Below are 9,703 nucleotides of genomic sequence, written 5' to 3'. Positions count from 1 at the left end.
TGTGATTCATGTGAGTTGACAGAACCAAGTTGCTTATCCACTAAAGGTTTATATAGAAGCCATGCCAAATTACCAGGCTCAGTATTATTTAACTACTGTCTGGCCTTAAGATTATTTTTACATGCTACCATCTACCCAGCTTTTAACATACAAATTGATGTATATCAACTTTTTAAAAATGTAGCCACTTGACATATTTCTACTGATGCTGGAGCACATCTGCACTAGGTGAAGCGTTACACATCAGATTTACTGAAAACTAAATTTTCATACGAATATCAGGAGACTTTTAAAACAATCAGTCAGTTGTAGTTTAATTCTGAGTATACCATAACGACGTATGATAGTTGTTTCAGCCCATGTAGTATAGTAATCTATATGACAAGCATATCTTATTAGTTTTGAGTGGTATACTAAATATATCTAGAGCTATTGTCTTGAGACAAGAACTAAAATATATTTTATGGATTTTTTCTTCTGAGCACTATATGTGATAATAGTGTCTACACTATCAATATCTTTCTGTGGTCAAAACTGCTTCAACGTGTTTGTTGCTATTATTCAAAGTTCAGATCTCCTGCATCACAGATTGGTTGGCCAGGAACCACGTGAATCCTCAGTAAATTAGCTGTGCTATGAAGTATTGTTGTAAAAAAGATGCTATTATGCTATTTTCATTTGGAATCCACATATGGCAATAACAAAATGATAATGCTAAAAATTACAATAATTATTATGACATAATATTCACAAACAGACAATCTATACCTCACGTTACTCCACTCCAAGACATTGTTCACTATACCTGTATATATATCTTATAAATGTACGATGTAAAGATCGATTTTGGCCGAGGCTTCGTGTTTTGCATATCCTGCCGACTTGAAGAGCTCTGATATTAATTGAAAGGTCTTATCAGCAGTGTTGTAGGGCACACAAAGGTGGAATGCTGCTATATTTGTCTTACTGAAAATTCACATACATTAATTAAAACATACATAAGATCATTATCCTACTTATCGTCATTTAATGTCACGAAAACTGATCTATAGTGTTGGTACGTTTGGCAGGTATTATATTTAATAATTAAATAATTACTTCTTTGTCTCCTATATTATTTGCACTAGCAAGTTCCACTGTAAACCGAGTTACCAAAAGTATAAGTTAGGTAGGTCTACTGTGTATCTGGAAAATATATTGCAAAGTGATACCGAATTGCGCTAAAAGTAAGCCTGACTGTGTCTGTGCTAAGAAACAAATAAAATTAAAACAGACACAAAGTATAATACACACAATAAAACAATCTTTAGTTAAACAAAACAAAACACTAGTACGTACACTTCACCCGGGATTAAAGACAGTGCAAGTTGTCTCTATTAAAACAGTGAATTGACTAACAATAAGATGGCTACAATTAGTCACAGTTTATTACTTCTAAACTTAGCAACTTGCTCAATACATTGTTGTACTTCAAGAAGACTAAGCAAACCTGAAATCGAACCAGCAACATCTGAATTTCCCAGAGCACTAATACAATTGATACTTCGATCACAACTACAGAGTTCTACATTTTAAAACCTTGACATTGAATTATGTACTATAGCAAACACTATTCACTTCAAGTACCAGTTTATGAATAAGAAGGCTCTTTTTTTTTTTTTTAATACGGAGGTTTCTTTCATCAGCGTCCCTAGCTAAAATCCTAAACAATTAAATATGATGACTACGTTACAACCTCCTAGGGAATGTTCAATTATTCTGGGGGCCTGGCATGGCCAAGCGCGTAAGGCGTGCGACTCGTAATCCAAGGGTCGCGGGTTCGCGCCCACGTCGCGCTAAACATGCTCGCCCTCCCAGCCGTGGGGGCGTATAATGTGACGGTCAATCCCACTATTCGTTGGTAAAAGAGTAGCCCAAGAGTTGGCGGTGGGTGGTGATGACTAGCTGCCTTCCCTCTAGTCTTACACTGCTAAATTAGGGACGGCTAGCACAGATAGCCCTCGAGTAGCTTTGTGCGAAATTCCAAAAAACAAACAAAAAAAAACAATCAATTATTCTGGAATTGGTGGGTGATCTGACATTAAAATTTGGTCCAAAAATTTAAAACAAAACATGATTGTTGGCAATATTTAGGTATAAAAACATTCCTTAACTGCGGGATTCGATTCCTCTCAGCGGACTCAGCAGGTAGCTCGATGTGGCTTTACTATACGAAAACACAAAGAAACACACTTAACTGCGGATACATGCTATGTGTAATTTATCTTAACTGATTATTGTTGATAACTAGAGCATCTTAACCTATAAAAGGTAAACAAATGACGCAGGATATTTAAACACTTTGGCCCGGCATGGTCAGGTGGTTAAGGCGCTCGACTCCTAACCCGAGGGTCGCGAGTTCGAATCCCCATCACAACAAACATGTTCAGCCGTGAGAGCGTTATAATGTGACGGTCAGTCCCACCATTCGTTGGTAAAATAGTAGCCCAAGAGTTGGCGGTAAGTGGTGGTGACAAGCTGCCTTCCCTCGAGTCCTACAATGCTAAATTAGGAACAGCGAGCGCAAACAACCCTGAGGTAGCTTTGCGTGAAATTCAAACCAAACAAATTCAAAACATTTAAACACTTCAAAGGAATAATATTAGAAAAGTTTTTCATGTTTATTAAGTTGCCCAGAAATAAATGTCGGAATTCTCACGACGATTTATTGTTGGTTGGTTGGTTTAATTTAACGTTTGTCGCTTACAAGGTGTCTTCATTGTCTGCTGTTTCAATTCTACTAAGAGTAAATTTTGAAATCCCCAAGGCAGCATGGACAAGAAGGACTCCCGTCTTATTTTCTTCTACGACTTCAAACTTGGACGAAAAGCTACCTAAACTACATGGAACATCAGCCAGATGTTCTACAGATCTGCTACTGAACGTACAGTCCGGCGTTGGTTCCAAAGGTTTCTACATGGAGATGAAAATCTTGAAGACCACGAAGGCCATGGAAAGAAGCCATTCTTAGACGAAAACACATTACGGGAAGCATTTGAGAGAGGCCCTCACACAACAGTACGTGAGTTTGCAGAAAAGCTAGGCAAAATCAAATCAAGCATTGCCAACCACCTGAGTGCGATGGAAAAGACGAAAAAGTTGGATGAGTGGGTTTCGCATAAGTTGACTGAAGATCAACAAAATCGGCGTTATGAGACTTGTAAAGGATGACGCTCCGAAAACTAAACGAATTGGGAATCGAAGTTTTGCCTCATCCACCTTATTTCCCAGACCTTTTTCCTACATATTTTCATTTTTTAAGCAGTTTGACAACTTTTTGAACAATGAATGCTTTCAAAACCAGGCAGCTGCAGAAAAAGCTTTCAGGGAGTTCATTGACCATAGAAACTGATTTCTACAGTAGGTGCATAAACAGCATCACTACACGTTGGCAAAACTGTTGAAGCAAATGGTGCTCACTTTGATTAAAGCATATTTTACAATACTGGTTTATACTTTTCCAAACTTCGCAGTTCAAAAACATTTATATACAGACAACCTAATATATATTCTCAAAGTATTTTAATCAATAATTCCATAAGAAATATTTTTAAACAGAAAATTCTGGTGTTATATTATTTGTACATACTTTCATATGCAATACACATTTTAAACGTGGGATGGAATAGTATTTTAACTAGATTTTCTTTTAAAATCTTCCGAATAAAATTATCAACAATAAAAGTATAAACCAACGTTATTACAAACGTAACAGAGTTACTGTTACACGTTTATTTTAGTGCCTAAGTTTGTGTCTGTATAGTTTTCTTTTTTTCATGTGACGTATATCCTTGACTGTGTATTGCGCAAGCCCCGCCTGTTCTCAAAACTTGTAGAGAATTCTTGAAAGTAAGAAGCAACAATATCTGTTAATCAGTGATGTCGAGAAAACCCACTTGTAGAGAAATATATATGCAAGAACGGCTCGTTTGGGTTGAGAAAATATTTTACATAGAAGAGCGAACAACGTTTCGACCTTCTTCGGTCATCATCAGGTTCACAAAGAAAGAGGTAACTGACCGGAAGTTGACCACATGTTTGGAAGGGGTTTGTATACCAAATAAACCAATATAAAGGAACGCCTTTATACCTATATTAATATAATAAAATAAATAAAATTATATATTCAAACATCTAACACCGCCCTCTACATTCCGACACTCAGTTACACAACCCCTTCCAAACATGTGGTCAACTTCCGGTCAGTTACCTCTTTCTTTGTGAACCTGATGATGACCGAAGAAGGTCGAAACGTTGCTCGCTCTTCTATGTAAAATATTTTCTCAACCCAAACGAGCCGTTTTTGCATATATAGTAACACTCAGTTGTATTGCCCTTTCCACATCCACTTCAAAAGTTGCACAATGCGCATCGCTGTCGAATTTAAATTGTTGAATTTCTTGAGTACATTAAATATGTCGTGGTGAATGTGATCATTTGTGACAAAAAAACTTAAAAATCAACTATAAAACTAACTAATACGTGATTATAAGTTCCGAAATTGAAAAGAGTAGGATTTAAAGGATGTCGTTCATTATGAACGTAGAGAGTACTTAATATACCAGGGAGACAACCTTAAGGTCTAATATCCAAATGCTGTTTTTCACTAAAAATATTATACTTTCTAGCTTTAACAAACACCTCTGCAATTGACCTTCCCTCCTACCAATGGGAATATGATTCGATTTCGCATATTAAATTCTATCTTGAACAATTTATTCAGCTTTCTTTATATAATCATCTTTATCCAAAATTATAACACTCTTACCTTTATCAGATTTAGAAATAATAATATTTTGCTTTTACTTAAATGTATTAAAGCTTTAGATTTTTCTTTATTTAAACTTGAAAGATGTTTATATTCATTATTACAATTATTAAAACAAATAAAAGCTAAACTATTGATTTAAGTTCTGATATTACTTGAAGTTTAACCCAAACTCTCCAAAATCTTTTTATGGGAAAATGTTGGTAAAAATTGTTCAAATTAAACAGTTTGTTAGGAATACAAACTTAAAATCGTATTTAATAAATCAAAACACTTTCGTCACCCATGAAATAAATAAATAATCACAGAAAAAGAATATATTACAATTTTTAAAAAATTATATTACATTATACAAAATAAATACAAATTTAAATAAATATTTCTGATAAAAGTTAGAAAGTTTAATTTGGTATTTTGCACATATATTCAAAATAAAGGTTTGCTGTTGTTTCAGAAATAATTTTCTTTAAATACGTGAATTGTTGTCAACCTATCACTTAAAAATTATTAGCCTTTATACGCCTCTCATTTTTAAACACCATACGGAATATGAAAATTTAAATATGTAATGCCTCAACAGCACCAGCAGGGGAAGATTGAGACTCTTCGGAGTCCCCAACAACCACCAATGACCGAACCCGAACAGGGGGCAGGATCCTCTTCAGAGGGACCCTCCCCAACACTTACAGGGGTGGCAGGATCGTGGGTGCCCACACAGCTCCCAACCCCCACTCCACCCGACAGGGAGGCCAGAGTCCCCACAGAGGCAGCGGACGCCACAGGGCCACCTGGGCTGGCCTGAACCCCCACAGGGGCCCCATCCAAACTAGGGCCTGAAGGATGGGCTGAAGTCTCCACAGAAACTCCTCCACCTGAATGGTACCTAAAGCGCCACCCACCTCTCCAGAGGGCGCAGCCTCCACGATCAGGGTGGGCGAGATGCGGTCCTCCTCAGGTAACTGAGACTCCCCTCCCCAAACACTACAGCCGCCGGGTCAGGCGCCCCCTCGGGGACCCACCCACAGTAGCAGCAGATGACTCGGGAGGACAAACTGCTGCTCCCGCCTTCTGCGCTCGTGTAGTCTTGGGCCGCGAAACCGTCGATAGCCCCGCAGCCACCGAGACATACGTCTCCACACGCCTCGGGCAACGCGAGGGCGTGTGGCCACCACTGCAAATACTAGAAGTTATTTTACAAGAGTCATCTACATGTCCATCGGCTAGACATATCCCGCACCACAGGGTCTGTCACTCAGCCAACACGTGACCCTCGAGGCCACAGCAGCGACACAGCCGACGCATTCTACGATAATGGCACATTACCCAGAACCCGCTCATTGATATAAAGTTTGGAATTGGCGTCTTCATGTTCAAACACACACGTCGGTTCCCGGTGCACACATTCGGGCGCATCTGGTGCGTCTCATCTTCCAGTTTACGCACAGTCCCATACGCCAACAATACGCCCTTGACGACGCCATGGGTCCACTCGAAGGGAATCGACCGGAGGATGATCCACTTCACGTTCTGTCCGGCTAGCTCCACAGGCACACGCTCGTCTCCCAAGGGATAGTCTCCCTGGTCAAGCAGGCGACGGGCGAGAGCAGCCGACGCCAGCGTCGCCACATAACGTCCGTTGCCAAAATGTTGTAGACATTCTACATGGCTACCCCCGACAGCAGCGTTCAAAGCGTCAATGACCGAGGAGGGTAGCGTGGCTGCAGGCACCATAAGGCGGATGGACCGCGGCGGACCAGAGTTAGGTCGGATGGCCGTAGTCATACCGACTCACACACACACACGAAAACTCGGACACCAACACAGCACAGAGGCGACACTCGAACACGGATCACACAAGAAACGGAACACGGTACTGGACACGATACTCACGATATACGGAAACAAGCAATCACAGTCCCCACGCCACAGACGGGAACGACCACTTCACACTTGACGGCCCGAACACGGAGAACGACACGGAAGGCACAACAGCCGGAGAAAAAATTATGTGGTGCATACTCTCACTTCAACAATCAGGAGCACACCAAACTACGAGGGCTGTTCAAAAAATACGCGGACTGACGTCATAAAACAAAATGTACTTTATTTAGAAGTTACAGGTCTGGGACCCCTTCAAAGTACTCTCCTCCCCAACGCACACACTTATCCCAACGGTGTTTCCACTTGTTGAAACAGTCCTGGTACGCTTCTTTTATAATGTCCTCCAGCTCCTTCGTCGCATTTACCTTAATCTCGGGAATCGTCTCAAATCTTCTTCCTTTCAAGGGTCTTTTGAGTTTGGGGAACAAGAAAAAATCGCAAAGAGCAAGGTCAGGTGAGTAGGGGGGTGGGGAAGAACAGTGATCGAGTGTTTGGCCAAAAACTCACGAGTTCTGAGGCACAAATTTCGCAGCAACGCGGTGCATCTTCAATTTTTCGGTCAAAATCTCGTAACAAGATCCAACTGATATCCCACACTCTTCAGCAAGCTCCCTAACAGTCAGGCGTCGATTTGCCCGCACCAGGGTGTTGAATTTATCGACGTGTGGGTCGTCAGTTGACGTGGAAGGACGTCCAGGACGCTCATCTTCAATGGACTGTCGACCATCCTTAAAACGTTCATGCCATTTGAAACATGCCGTACGATTCATAGCAACATCACCGTAAGCCGTGTTAAGCATAGCAAAAGTTTCAGTCGCAGATGTTCCAAGTTTAACACAAAATTTTACAGCAAGTCGTTGCTCCTTCAGGTCATTCATTCTGAAATCCGCCAAACGAAAAAATCGCACTTCACTTAAAACCGCGTAGCTAATACACAAATGAAGATATCTGCAATCGGGAAATGGCGTCGTAATCAGCTGATCTGTGCGAACCTATCGACACCAAGCGGATTCCCCTGCAACCAACTGGAGCCGCACAATTTAAACAGTCCGCGTATGTTTTGAACGGACCTCGTAAATGTCTGAGGTTTAAATAGTGCAAGCCTCATTCAAAATGCTGAGTAACGATCTTCTAATCACGTTCACCTGGTGTGATACACCTGTGTGTGAGTTGAGCCATTTTAAGTGTGAATAAATGTGGGAGTGTCCTAACTTTTTCCTCAGTTAGAATATACATTTTTGTAGAATTACATTTACAGAAGATCTTGAAAAGTCTTTTCTTCAGTTTTAATTGTTTAGTTATATTTCTATAATCTCTCAGTATTGTTGAAATTGAGATTATATATCTATATATCCAAAAATGTTACAAAAAATATACAGGCTTTCATAGGGTGTCCTAAGTTTTTCACATGACTGTATATACTCGAATATGGGGTAATAAGTGCGAAATGCTTTTTCGCTTTGATCCGTAGTAGTTTAGTACTGTTTTGGTTAATAAATTCAAATAGTATATTTTTAGCAGCTTCAATGATGTGATTGTTTTCTGTATTCGTTTGCAAATTAACTGGCGTTTTAAATATACGCGTATTATTGATATCCAGTTTTACGTTTGTTTGTATTTTTGTGATTTCTTTCTTTTGTGACTGCGTTTCTTTGTTTGAGTGGTTCATTTCCTTATTTGGTAGTGTTCTTACTGCTGCTACATATGTGTATGTGGGTATCGACTGTGTGGTTAGGAACGGTATTTCCTGTACTGGTTGTTCTAATTGTTGTATGATTTTGTGTACTATATATATATATATATTCGTGTTTTTATGTCTTTATTCTTTTAACATCCTTTATAGTTAGCTGTGTAGTTTTTCATGTTCTCCAAGACACGTTGAGTTATGATGTTTTTCACCACAACTCACACATCGTGGGAGAGATTTGTAAGATCCTATTACATTTCCATGTTATTGACAACTGAAGCATTGTGTAACGATACCAGTAAGATGCACGTATGTTTGGCAGCTGAGAGGGTCAGGTACATTTAACTATTAATTAAAAAACTGGCAAAAGCTATTGATGGTATTCCGCGACACAAACACAGATTTATTTCCGCCTTTTCAGGGCCATGTTATTGAATAGAATACTGGTTGCATTTCATGTAATGTTAGTTCTTCTCTCTAATTGGTCACACCCATTAACAGACACTTTATACAGAGGTATTTCGCTTCATTCGATTTTGTATGGTCACAAACAGTTCCTATATTAAATCACCTGTTCTCAAGATATATTTACCAAAACGTATCTATGCACGAATACTTTTTTTAAATACACCAGTGGTATGTAAATCTTCGTGACAAATTTTGACGTCTAATTCTGGTGTCTTAATCTTAAAGTAGAAATTTAGTGGAGAGAGGCACTTAGCTCTGTCAACATCGTGTATGATATAGCGATCATTTTCGGTAAACAAATAATCATTTTATAATTTTTTTATTAAAGTAGCAGAACAAATAATCTATTAGCCTGTCTTTTAGGGGAAGTAAGTTTGTAAAATTATGTAAAAATGTCGAGTTTGTATATTACTGTGCTCTGAAAGGTGTAGTCAGTACTGAATTTTGTATTAGTTGCAATGTTCTTAAGTTTTTTTGTTTGCAACATTTAATTACGCTGGGCATGCATATTCTATTACTAATTTGATATATTGTTTATAAATTTTAATAACGTTTTCTTTTAAGATAATTCACTAACAAACGTCAATTTTTCGTCAATTAAGCACTTATTTCCTTTTAAGATAATTTACTCATTGCCACGCTTTTTTTCGTTACTTCCACTGTATGTCTGATCGAGGTTAGTTAAGTATCATACATTAACCCTAAACAGTTTGTTGACAAACTAGTATCAAGAAGACATATAATTTGAGAGAGTTTCTACGTAGTGTAAGTGATTTTGTGAATAATTTTAATTTTGTTTTCGATATTTCTGTTGTTGTTGTTGGAATTTCGCACAAAGCTAATTGAGGGCTATTTGTGCA

Source organism: Tachypleus tridentatus, chromosome 4 (genome assembly GCF_004210375.1).
Source record: "Tachypleus tridentatus isolate NWPU-2018 chromosome 4, ASM421037v1, whole genome shotgun sequence".
NCBI lineage: Eukaryota > Metazoa > Arthropoda > Merostomata > Xiphosura > Limulidae > Tachypleus > Tachypleus tridentatus.
This window is presented reverse-complemented; position numbering follows the sequence as displayed.